Source organism: Maniola hyperantus, chromosome 6, assembly GCF_902806685.2.
Source record: "Maniola hyperantus chromosome 6, iAphHyp1.2, whole genome shotgun sequence".
Lineage (NCBI taxonomy): Eukaryota > Metazoa > Arthropoda > Insecta > Lepidoptera > Nymphalidae > Maniola > Maniola hyperantus.
In genome coordinates this window covers 237,431-250,364 of record NC_048541.1, presented here as the reverse complement: position 1 = coordinate 250,364, position 12,934 = coordinate 237,431, and the positions used below count along the sequence as shown (strand labels likewise).

General features: G+C 39.2%; 1 long non-coding RNA gene across 1 annotated transcript; it reads right to left on the bottom strand.

Moving 5' to 3' along the window:
* Positions 1 to 2,560: 2,560 nt before the first annotated feature.
* Positions 2,561 to 11,477, bottom strand: LOC138402441 (uncharacterized). Its single transcript, XR_011236817.1, has 2 exons — positions 11,300 to 11,477; positions 2,561 to 2,808 (listed from the first exon to the last, which is right to left on the bottom strand). It is a non-coding gene; the product is annotated as an uncharacterized lncRNA (long non-coding RNA).
* Positions 11,478 to 12,934: the final 1,457 nt, after the last annotated feature.

The window sequence follows — 12,934 nt, the reverse complement described above, 5'->3', positions numbered from 1 at the left end:
ATCACATCTTAAAACTAAGAGCTGGTTATTCCGGCGCTTCTTCCACCTAAGCATATAAGCCCAACGCGCTTTAAGCAAAAGAATCGCCGGAACAAACTGTCATGTGTGACGTGTGGCACAACCCGAAAAAGTGTCCCAGCTCAGCATTATGCTGTATGCCTCGTTGCACAAGAACATACAGTGCTGATTTTCAGCTGGTAAACAAGTCCACTAGGGCCAAAAGCCAAGAATGGCGGGCCCTAACCGCTGAAATCCCGGCTTGAAGAACGACACCAGGGCACAAAGTTGCCCTACGCCTCACCCGGGTAAGGAGGCCAAGCCTCGAGGCCCGTAGGCCCGTCTCGTATAAACGGAGAAGACCCGCACGACGAATTTTTTTACTATAAATCAAAGAACTTTAGGTGCATTTTATTCAAACGTTATTATGTTTCGATCTCGAGTTCTATGATCGTTGTGTCAGATGTAAAATCTCATACTAAGCACTCTGATCGAGCTCGGTCACGGTGACCAATCCCAATTCTCAACAGAAACTAGCGAACTACGCAGGAGATATTATAGTGCACAAGTGTATTCGCAAACACAGGTTCACTCTCCATTCCCTCACTCTCATAGTCTAACAGCTATCCAACACGACCGGAGAGAAATCAGACGCAGAACGAAAGGCTTTACGTGCTCTCCGAGATACGGTGGGTAACATTGCTCCTGAAAAAAGCATATTAAACAATTGAAGATTATCTAAATGATAAAAGAGCGTGGATTTGACCTGCAGCTCGTTCCAGCAACGCACAAGACTGCAAATACTATTTTATACATGGCATAATCTTGTACCTATATCAAATATTTGAAAAGAGCAACCGCCGAGTTTCTTGCTGGTTCTTCTCGGTAGGAAAGGCATTCCGAACCAGTGGTAGATGCATCCGACTATTCGTAAGTACTTGTAAAAGTTTATTCGTATAAAAAAGATTTTTATTTTATTTTATTGCTAACTTTCCAACCCCGAACTGCTAGTAAGAATTTTGTGATAGAAAATTCCAATAACTATTTTTAAAGACTAAAGGTCCGGAATTGAACTCCGAACACCCTGAATACGAAGCCAAAATCTTAACCACTGAACTATTACTACTTTTTCGAAATAAAAATATATAAAATGGAAGGCTGACTGACTGACTGACTGACTGATCTATCAACGCACAGCTCAAACTACTGGACGGAGCGGGCTGAAATTTGGCATACAAATAGGTAGAGCTATTGTGACGTAGGCATCCTCTAAGAAAAGATTTTCGAAAATTCAACCCTTTAGGGGATAATATAGGGGTATAAAATTTGTGTAGTGCACACGGATGAAGTCGCATGCATAAGCTGGTTCCTTGATAAGAGTCCAATAACCATGTTTAAAAGCTAGAGGTGCGTGTCCGGCATTGAACTCAGGCACCCCGAATACGAAGACAAAGTCTTAACTACTCAACTATTGCTGATTTTAGTACAGATAATTGTTTTAATCTAATTATTTCGTGCCTCCAGCACGATGAACCGACGATATAAAGAGGCTGGCGGGAAGTGGCTGGATGAGGAAGGCTGAGGACCGGGTGTGGTGGCGCTCTTTAGGGAAGGCCTATGTCCAACAGTGGACGTCCACAGGATGATGATGACGATGATGAATTATTTCGTGGGTAGCAGTCATCAAGCAGGTACAAAGTATTAGTATTCAGCAACGTTGGCGCACTCCGCGAGAGTGATGTGGGGTATCAGCGAACATATGGCGGCTCCGTGCCAATTTACGGCCCAATAACTACCGGCCTGTTATTTATTCACCAACACCTAACACACCGCAATAAAGGCTATTTTACTGCAGCCAGGTACCTTCTAGGCTTATGTGGTTTCCAGAAATGCTGATGTATTTCTTGATAATGGGATTTTTGTGTCTAAAAGCTGTGTTAGTTATTAGAAGTAACACCGAACACCCGATAGGCAGATCTTCTATTTTCAGGTACAGTTCTTGCAATTCACGAAGGCGAGTGAACTTTACTTGTGGTTACGTCGTTTACATGGGCGTTGCGTAAGTGTGCGTGCATGTCGGACCAATCAGTTGCGAGCAAGAGCTCGCAAACGCACACATTTACTATACCTTACCTTATACCGATACGACATGAGCCACTCGCCTTTATGAAATGCAAGAACTATACGGAGAACGATGAAACGAACGTATTCTTCAGCGGAGTGTGTAACGGTTTACTTTGACACATCTTTATATAGTATTTGTTGACCATAGATAATGTTTAGGCACGATCTACAGTAAATGTCACGATAGGCCGTGAACGCACTGTCAACTTAATAAGAAGGGTTGACAAGCTGTGATAATGTAGGTACCAGCGGCGAAGAGTCAATATAACACGATTCCTATCGGCTTCCCTTTAAGAATTGGCATAATATAGCGTAAGTAGGTACTATTCACATAAATTCCGTAATACGTTCGTAAATACAAAGGTTCGATCGTCACAAATGCAAATTTTTTTTGTTATTAAGTACTAATTTAAGTTAAAAACATAACAGCTAATGTAAGTAAAATACACCTACAGTCCTACACCGTACAAGCCGTAAAATATCGGATTCCCTAGTTAGATTTTTGCTTAGTATTTATCTCTTTCATTTCCCTAGCGAAAGCGAAAGGAGCGAACTAGGTCTGTCTCGCTCTACGGTCGACTAATAAAGAGCACACCAATTTAATCTGGCCCAGTAGCGAATACGAATTTGGAACTCTGACAGGTCAGACAAATTTGACGTAAATAACTCGGTTGGATCCGAGTTACCCTATTGTAACGTACTGAACACTTAGCACTGGCGGGTAAGTAGGTATATCTAACAAGGTACGTGCGACTACTTAAACTTAAAGACTGATTCAAATTAAGGTCCACTTTATTGTCCACTTTTAGAATAATCACAATTAATATCTTCAATTTACTAAATACACTTAACACTTATAATATTCACTATTCACTTAAGAACGTTCACTGTTCTGATTCGCACTCTTTCCACTGTAATACAAAACTTGCCGCGTCGTCGAATTCGTCCGCTTATATACGATTTCGGGGCTATGTCCGTCCCTTACTATCTTATACGCCCGTCCCTTTCACAGATTATTCGAGAAATCTCGAGTGGATCATAAATTACGCAGACAATAGATGTTTACACTTTTTCGATACTAGCCTATTGTTCTTTCGCGTAAACACAATGGTCCCTTTTTTGCACGTATTTTGACTCGAATCTTTTCTCGAACTAAATTAGTACCTACTGACGGAATCATCGCGAACAATCTCCCCCCGGTGCCAAAGCACCTTTTTACAGTTTAAAGCGATGATGCCGTGGAAACCACCAATATGATTTAAACATCCTAGTATTCCTCCGGTAGTTCTCACGTCCAAAATTATTATTCTCGTTCTTCCTAGTTTCTATTATTATTCGTTCTTCGTTCCGCTGGATTTTTAAGTTTGGATTCCATATTTCTTCTTTCCGCTCGGCAGCATTGGCAGTTTTATGCTTCCTCTTTCTTAATAGATCCAAGAATCGTTCTCTTACAGTAGCTCGAGGCAACTTGGTCCAACTTGAAACCCTTTCTTGATCTGGTAAGTCAATCGTTGGTATCTTCACCGGTGCGACTTGTTGTCTTATTTCTTTCTCTTCCAGATTTCCATTTGTTTTTCCAAATCTCACGGGACATTCTTCTTCATTTTTACGCAAGAAAGAAGAGCCTTGAAACCATTTTGCTGCTTGGTCAAAGTCGTTTGACGTCCTTATTGACGCATCGTCAGCTGGGTTTTCTTTAGTAGGCACTGTTTCTGCGCAATCTTTTTCCAAAAAAGTCTCTATTCGCGCTGTATAAGATTCTTTCAATGCATCGTCTTGGTCTAGCTTCTTTTCAATATTATTCGGTAGAGTTTCGTCTTCTTTTTTCCATAAGAGCCCTGTTTCGTATTGATCGCTTGGTAGTTTCTTCGTGGTTTTCTTTAGAACTTCTAAAGGTCTTCGTTCACTGTCATTACTCGGAAAATTAGTCTGTATTCCCAATGACTCTAGTTCAAAGTGTTTTTTAACGATTTCTTCTACTTCATCTTCCTTTGTTCGGCAATGGTTAACGAAGTTAACTACAGCATTGGTACTTTTATCAAATCCATGCAAAACCCATCCCAGTCTAGTAAGTGATGCGACTGGTTGGTTGGCCTTTCCTTTTAATAGTTCCCTTGTGACAATCAATCCCCAATTGTCCTGTCCTATAAGAAGCTTTGGCTTTTCACCCGTGTAAATGAGTTCCTTTCTGATTTTTACTAAATGGGGACAGTTGTTTATTACTTCCGCGTCAACTTCTTGTTCTGACAACTTCAAATCGTCTATTGTCCTGGCTTCCATTGTCATTATTTCTCCACTGTTCACGCCCTTTATTTTCAGCTTGACCCTAGAGGAGTTATTTTTCTTCAATTCTTTACCACCAACCGTTTCTATTGTCAATGGTTCTCTCTTTCCTTCAACTCCAATTTTCTCGGCAATCGAGGAATCTACCAGTGTAATGGTAGATCCTTCATCCAACAATGCTAACACTTGGACCTGTCCTTTAGGGCCAAACAGGTTCACTGGCACCATCTTCAAATATACATTTCCTTTAGTCGTTGCGGCATTGATGGATGCAATTTTCTCTTCTGGTTTTTCATCATGGCAATCACTTTCGTCGTAATATCTATCATCCTCGCGGTCAACATTATTGGACGACTCTCTCTTCTGCTGGATCGCTGGTGCGGGTCTTTCAGAATGAAGAGCTACATGGTGGTGTCTCCTGCATCTTCTACAGGGTGGAGCCCTGCAGTCCAGCCTCTGGTGTCTGTAACGTAGGCACTTGAAACATATCTTTGCTTTCTTCGCGATTTCCCATCGTTCATCTACGTTGGCTTCTCTGAATTTCTTGCATTCCAATAGGCCATGATTCTCATCACATAAAGTACATGCACTCTTAGCTGTGCGAATGGCCATTTCCCGACTTTTCAATGGTGATTCTTGTTTTCCGTCTTCTGGCTCTAGCATAGCGTGAACTGTCCTTCCTGTGCTTTCGTATTGCGGTTCTATGGCATTACTAACTTCAGGTGGGGCAAAAACTCCATAATTCTGTATTTCTTCGGTAAGGAATAAATCGATTATTTCTAAATCAGCTATTTCTGTATCTCTATACCGGCTATAAAAGGCGACGTATCTGTCAAACATGTTCATTGACATTTTTTCCCTTATGCAATTGGAAGTTTCTGGTGAATGCAGATACTGTGGTTTCTTCAAAGTTTTGATGACAGAAATAGATGCCTTTACCTGACTGGCGAATCTGCAAATATCTCTTGGATCATTTTTCACTGGTTTTATTCGTTTCATTTTTTCTAACTCTGCTAATGCTAAAGATCCAGGTCTACCAAATCTATCTTCAAGGTGCCGCATAACAATCATTGGATCATCAACGCTATTCATCAAGCTTTCCACTGCCTCCTTAGCAGTTCCTCGTAGAGCCTTGCGAAGACGCGCTCGGTTCATTGCGTGGGAAAAGTTCTCAGCAGATTCAAAATAAGCCTTCTTGAAATTTATCCACTCTGAGCTTGCACCACTGAATGAAGGCAACTCTATGCTATCTTTATCTTTTGCGTTTAACTTCTTGATTTCCTGTACAAGTAATTGTACTGTCGATATTTCATCTTGCCTTGATACCTGGTGGTAGCTTTTATCTTGGATTTCTTCCGAATTCTGTATAACCCATTCTTCAACATGTTCATAAATTTCTTCTTCGGTTTCCTCTTGTTCCTGCAGTGCCAACAGTTTTGCTCGAGCCAGCTTTTCAGTGGCTTTGGCAGCTTCATACTCTCTCTGCGCTATCTCTTTTTCAATTTCTGACCTCTTTTTCCTCGGCAACGGGTGCGCGTTATCCGCACGCGTAGTCTTATAAGGGTTCAAAGAAGTCCTTCGTATGTCCAGCGCTTGTTGACGTGGTTCCTTAATTTTGTCTTTCATCCTGAATAATCCAGAAGGCTCAACATTAGGTGAAACGTCGTTAGTACCAGAAGTGAATACCGGAATGCCCCCCTCTGTGGGGGCAGGGTCTGTATTCCGACTGATTATGTCCCCAACCTGTCGCGCCGGGGATCCCACTGTTCTGACGTTTACACAGGGCGGAGGCATCCTTAGCGTAGATTGACTGGTAGTTAATGTGTCAGTAGTCTCGATTGGCATACTGACACTACCACCATCATCCCTTGCCGTGGTTTCTGCCATAATCTTTGAGCGTAAAGATTCTGATCTTGTAGTCGGCATCCTCACCTGTAGGTAATACCTATTACAATAACCCGATCCGGCTCGTCGAAGGACCAATTGTAACGTACTGAACACTTAGCACTGGCGGGTAAGTAGGTATATCTAACAAGGTACGTGCGACTACTTAAACTTAAAGACTGATTCAAATTAAGGTCCACTTTATTGTCCACTTTTAGAATAATCACAATTAATATCTTCAATTTACTAAATACACTTAACACTTATAATATTCACTATTCACTTAAGAACGTTCACTGTTCTGATTCGCACTCTTTCCACTGTAATACAAAACTTGCCGCGTCGTCGAATTCTTTTTTTTTTTTTTTTTTTTTTTATTGATCACGTAAATTTCAAAAATACATTTTAAAATAAACAGTTCGCGCCATCCTCTAGAAACTGTTAAAGTTTATGTGAGGATGGCGAGTTCGCGTTTTACAAATTTAATAAAATCTAGGTAACAAACTTATATACTATAAAAATTAAAAGCTGTAAATTAGTGCATATTTGTACATATAAAATATCGTTACATGAAGCACTTCCTAGACCTAGACTAGGCATCCAAAGAGGCACCTAGATCCAGGAAGTGCCTCTTACAATTTCTTATAAAAATCGCTCTTTTACTGTAGGTATTTTGCAGAGTTAAAGGTAAGTTATTCATTATATTTGCTAAGATATATGAACATGTTCTAGTTCCATACTTATTATTATTCTTAGGTAATTTAAACTTCTTGTAGTTTGGTAAGATGCGCAGCTTTCTGTTTCTCTCTTTACAAGTTAGGTGCTTTATGTTATGATATTCTTCTTTCAGGATCGCCAGGCTAACCTTACTTAGCACTGGCAGTAACTTGCAGTACTTAAATAATTTAGAATAATCATTGGAGAATTTTAATTTAATTTTTTTAGGTACTATGGTTTTAATTATTTTTATTTGTAAGTTGTATATGCGTAACAGATAAGTTTTGAAGGTTCTACCATAACTACTTAAGCCATAATCAATTATAGAGTCTGCCAATGCTAAGTAAAGCAGTCTCAGCGTCCTATATGGAAGTTTAAATTTAAGTATATACATTTTACTTAGGATAGCTCTTAATTTATTGCAAATATAGTTTATATGAGGGAGCCAATTAAAGCGATTGTCGATTTTGAGTCCTATATACATGTGTTCACTAACCATTTCAATGGGCGGACATTTACAGGGGTTTATGTACCCGTGCAGGCAGTCGTGCGAATGAGCAACAATAGAAGCCTTATGCACTGATTTATTATGCGCAGTATGTATATGCATTGCTTTAGTTTTTTTAGTATTTATAACTAGTCCAACATCATGCGCCCATTTACATAAGGTATCAAAGTTAGCTTGCATCAATCGCTCGGCCGCCTGCAGGTCTCTATTTGCTACTATGAGGCATGTGTCATCTGCGAATTGATACACGGATCCCTCATTGAACAGATTACACATCTCATTTACGTACATTAGATATTCGGTAGGACCAAGAATCGAACCCTGAGCTGTTCCTTTGGTCGTACGTGTGCTGTCACTAATCGTATTATCTATTTTGACATAGGTTAATCTATTTTGATGATAATTTCTGAACCATTCTAGGAGGGATCCCTGTATTCCACATTTCTCTAGTTTAGAATATAGCGTTTCAAATACCAGCATATCAAACGCTTTACTAAAGTCAATGAAAACCACGAGCACATGCTTCTTATCATTCATGTACTCGTTGATTTCATTGGTAAACTGACATAGAAGTTGAGAAGTATTTCGATTTTTTTGAAAGCCAAATTGTTTTTTGTTGATAATACTATTATCCTCTAAGAAGTTTTTAATTTTGTCGCCGATATATTTTTCTATTACCTTATCAATACACGACAAAATAGTTATAGGTCGATAGTTGTTAAAATTCTTATGACATCCCCCTTTATATATAGGCCGAATAATACCAATTTTAAGGGCATCTGGGTAGGTAGAGGTATCAATACAGGTGTTAATGAGATGGGTCAATACCGGCGTTATTTCTTTGCCGACACCTTTTATGTCAGCCGCCCTGATTTTGTCGAAACCTGGACATTTTTTACCATTTATATTTTTAATTATTTTGTATACTTGATCGATTGTTGCCCTCTCAAGCCTCATTGCTACCTCTGCCTCCTGCGAGCCTCTTGTCACAGGATAGAACGGTTTATTACATAGGACAGATGTAGCATTTACATTTTTCTCGAACTCCTTAGCGAAGCTATTAGCTAAATCAAATTTATTTAAATTAAATGATTTTAATAATACCTCATCAATTGATATCCTAAATTTACCACAAATTTCGTTAATAATATTCCACAATTTCTTCGAATTCTTAAAATTTTCCCGTATTTGATTTTTTACATATTGGTTTTTTAAATAATTGATATATTTATTTGTCTTATTTCTATATTTATTGTACAAAATTTTATTATCTATATTTCCTGTATCTTTTCGCCATATCTTATATAAGTTATTTTTTTGAGAACACATTTTTTCCATTTTTTTGTCAGCCCATTTACAGTTATTTCTTTTAGAAGACCTGGATTTAATAACTCGCGAGCATTTGTTATAAATAGCATTAAACTGACTTGTAATAAACTCGTACACCTTATTTGGGCAGTTACACGCGAGCGCTGCGCTCCAGTCCACCTGACGCAGTTCTTGTAGTATATCACTGTTATTAAATATCGTAATGAGTCTCGATGCATTTAATATCGACGCATTGGCGCTGTGGCCACGACCTTGCGCGCGCGCATTAGTTGCCCGCGCTGTTAAAGTACATGCAATTATATTGTGGTCGGCTATAGGGTCGCTAATCGAAGCGGTATATATCATTCGAGTCTGACCTAGTCGCGTAAACACATGATCTATACATGTTTTAGTTATACATTGCCCTTTTTTTTCTATCCTAGTATACTGAGAGATACCACAACTAAGTCCCAGTTCAGCCATTGTAGATAAATAGGTAGCACTTACTGTGTTTGATTTTTTTAAATCTATGTTCATGTCGCCTACAAGTAGTAAGTCATTATTACTCACCGCTCTGGTTATGTGTGACGCGATTTCTGTAAAGAAACTATTTCTACACTTATCAGGCGGTCGGTACACCGCGCATACGTATAGATTATAGTTATATCGAAACTGAATATAGCCCGTCACCGATTCGAAATATTGAGTCGGTGCCGGCACCATCGTAAAGTTAAGTTTTTTATGTACATATATGATTACACCTCCACCTCTACTGTAATTTCGCAGGTTAGTATACATATTATAGTTTGGTAACTCAAATAACATTTTAGTTGAGTCCCTAATGTTAACTTCACAAAGAATAATAAGGTCTATTGTGCGCTGGCTCGTTGTTATTATGTATTCTAAATAGGAAAAATTAATCAACATGGATCTTATATTTACAGTTAACGTAACTAAATCATCCTGAACGTGAGGAAGAGATTTAATATACTCGTTCCACGAGAAAAAACTTCCTTCTAATATGTTAGGGTTGTTGTTATCCATTAAGAGTATCAAGTAACAAGTTAAATAGTTTATATAATAAAGTCAGGTTGAGCATATCAAACCTCTGCCCCGTTCCTCAGCGTCGCAACCCACTTTTCGACGTCACTTTCCGATCGAATCATATGTATTTTGTCCTTCTCTGATTTTCGAATCAAAATATTACCACGCTTGCACCAAACGAACTGTACTAGATTAGTGGCCTTAAGCTCAGACTTTGTCTTCCATAGCAAGTAAGCCGATGCTGGTGTAAGGGCTTCTCTTAAGTATATCCTTCCATCTCCATCCCTCCCGAGGGCCCTCGGGCTAATGGTAGTGGACTTTGCTGCTTCGAGCCACTGATCTCTTCGCCCCTCACGCAGTTGGAGAACTATAGTAGACGAGGTATTTCTTTTTCTGTTTGCTGATGCTCTTGGTTCCTTTCTGTATATCTTTAAGATGTCATGACAGTCTTGTTTGATAAAAACTGAGATTTTATTAACTATCTCATTAAGATTTTCTTCGTTTTCTTTTAGTATTCCATTTATTTCTAATGTGTTTTCTAATTTTTCTTGCTCGATGGTATTTAATTTTATGTTTATAGAATCTAAATTATTTTTCATATTTGTATATTTGTTTTTGACGTCTTTGCATTGGTTTTCTAGTGATTTAATTTTTTCTTCACAAATTTCTATAGTTTTTTGGTAATCGTCTATTTTATCGGAGTAGAACTGAAACGTTCTCTTCATTTCCTCTTGGATGGAATCCCTTATTTCACATCGTATTGTTGTGAGCACGGTAGCTAAAATTTTTTGACTGTTTGCGTCAAGACCCGGCCCCGGTGTAATTGAGTCAGTGTCCGTGTTGTCATCATCCTCAGCATCTGGTAGAATGACTGAGATCCTTTTTTGTTTCGAGTTCCCAATACATCCACGGCACTTCCAATCTACCGAATCGGCCGTGTGTAATGCCGCTAGTTGGTCATTACTCATGGATGCACAAGTGGCGTGCATCCACTTGTTACACCTTCCACACTGCAATCCCGGACTTTTTTTGTTCACCATTTTTACACATTTTGCACATTTTGCCATTTTGGTGTATTACAACATGCAGAAAATGCTTAGAAAGACGCGCACGCGTTGCACACACAAAATCACCAAGAAATAAACGAAAACGTGTCTATCCGCTGCGCACGCTAGAAGCGAACTGATTCGTCCGCTTATATACGATTTCGGGGCTATGTCCGTCCCTTACTATCTTATACGCCCGTCCCTTTCACAGATTATTCGAGAAATCTCGAGTGGATCATAAATTACGCAGACAATAGATGTTTACACTTTTTCGATACTAGCCTATTGTTCTTTCGCGTAAACACAATGGTCCCTTTTTTGCACGTATTTTGACTCGAATCTTTTCTCGAACTAAATTAGTACCTACTGACGGAATCATCGCGAACACCTATAATACCTCCAAATTAAAAATTATATTAATAGTATTGTTTTAACAGGTACATGCTACTATTTTGAGTATTTTGTATTTTGAAGGGTGATTTGATATTGATACATTTGTTTTTGTGAAGCGGCCATGCTTGTTTGTTTTTAAAGTTGTTAGTGGTGTTTTATTTTGATATAATAAATTGGGGATGCCAGTTTCGTCGCGGTAACCGTGCGAAGGAGCCGCGTCCGACCGAGTGCTACCGCTTACAATTTTATTTACGCGCGCCGGCCGCGAAGCAACGTAGGTATCTATCTACCTGCCTACGGCCGGCCGGACGGGTTTATACGCAATGAGTAAAGACAGTGACGGGTACGCAAATGCAAATAATACAATTGTGTTACGCGGCGAGAATGATATACAACAGGAAGTAATGTTAGTAGAAGAGCACCAATACAACCAAGAGGAAGAGGTAGATATGACTTTAGAAGTGTGCAGGGAAGAGGATTTAAGAGCTCAGAAGAGAACAAGATCAGATGATGAGGAGAGTGAATGGACTACGGTGGGAAGCAGAGGGAAAAAGACGAAACCCGGAAACGATTCTATTGAAATATATATCTCTAGTTCGGAAATTTTACCCAAACAGTTTGCAATGGCAAAACTTTTTAAAAAGAATAATTTGAGTGACATCGAAAGAGTAAAATATATCAGCCCTTTTAAAATTCGGCTCCATGTGCCTAATGAAATCAGCGCTAAGAAACTAGAAAATTGTAGGGAGTTTATTGATAAAGGCTGGAGAATCTATAGGGCGTTGGAGAAAGATATATCATATGGTATCATAAGAGGAGTGGACTTGGACTTGTCAAGCGAAGAAATCGCCAAAAGTATTGAATGCCCCAATGAAATCGAATTACTATCCATTATGCGCCTCGACCGCCGTAGCGATACAGCGGTAAACGGCTGGACTCCTAGTGAATGCGTTCGGCTATGTTTTAGAGGCAAACAGCTACCCCAATACATATCAGTAGACGGTCTCAAAATTAATATAGAACCATATATTTTCCGGGTCTCTCAGTGCTCAAAATGTTGGCGGCTAGGTCACATTCTTAGAAGGTGTCCCTCATTCAAGGTCATTTGCCCAAAATGCGGTGGAAACCACGACAATTGCACAACTACAACTTATAAGTGTGTTAACTGTAATGGAAACCATATGGCGATGTCAAAGACGTGTCCCAGTTATCTTAAAGAACGAAAACTTAGAGAGATAATGGCCGAACTTAATTGTACCTATAAAAAAGCGTTATCTGTTTACGTGCCATTGAGACCAGAGAGGCCACCCAATATGCCGAACTGCCCTTCCTCACCTATTCTTCCTACGACGTCCTACACATCAGCAAATATAAATAAACCGCCCGCATCATCAGATACATCCACATATGCACATGTTGTAAAGACTACCGCTATTATTCACAAACCAACTAGTTCTCACAGTACAGCTAAAACAACAAAGACTCCACGAAGGCGATTTGAAGATATGGAAGAAATTACTAAGGAAAGTGAAGATTTGTACAATACTAAAGAAAAGGAGAATAATTCTAATCAACAAAATAACAGGATACCATTTTTAGAGCTTTTGAGCAGGCTTAAAAATATTTTATT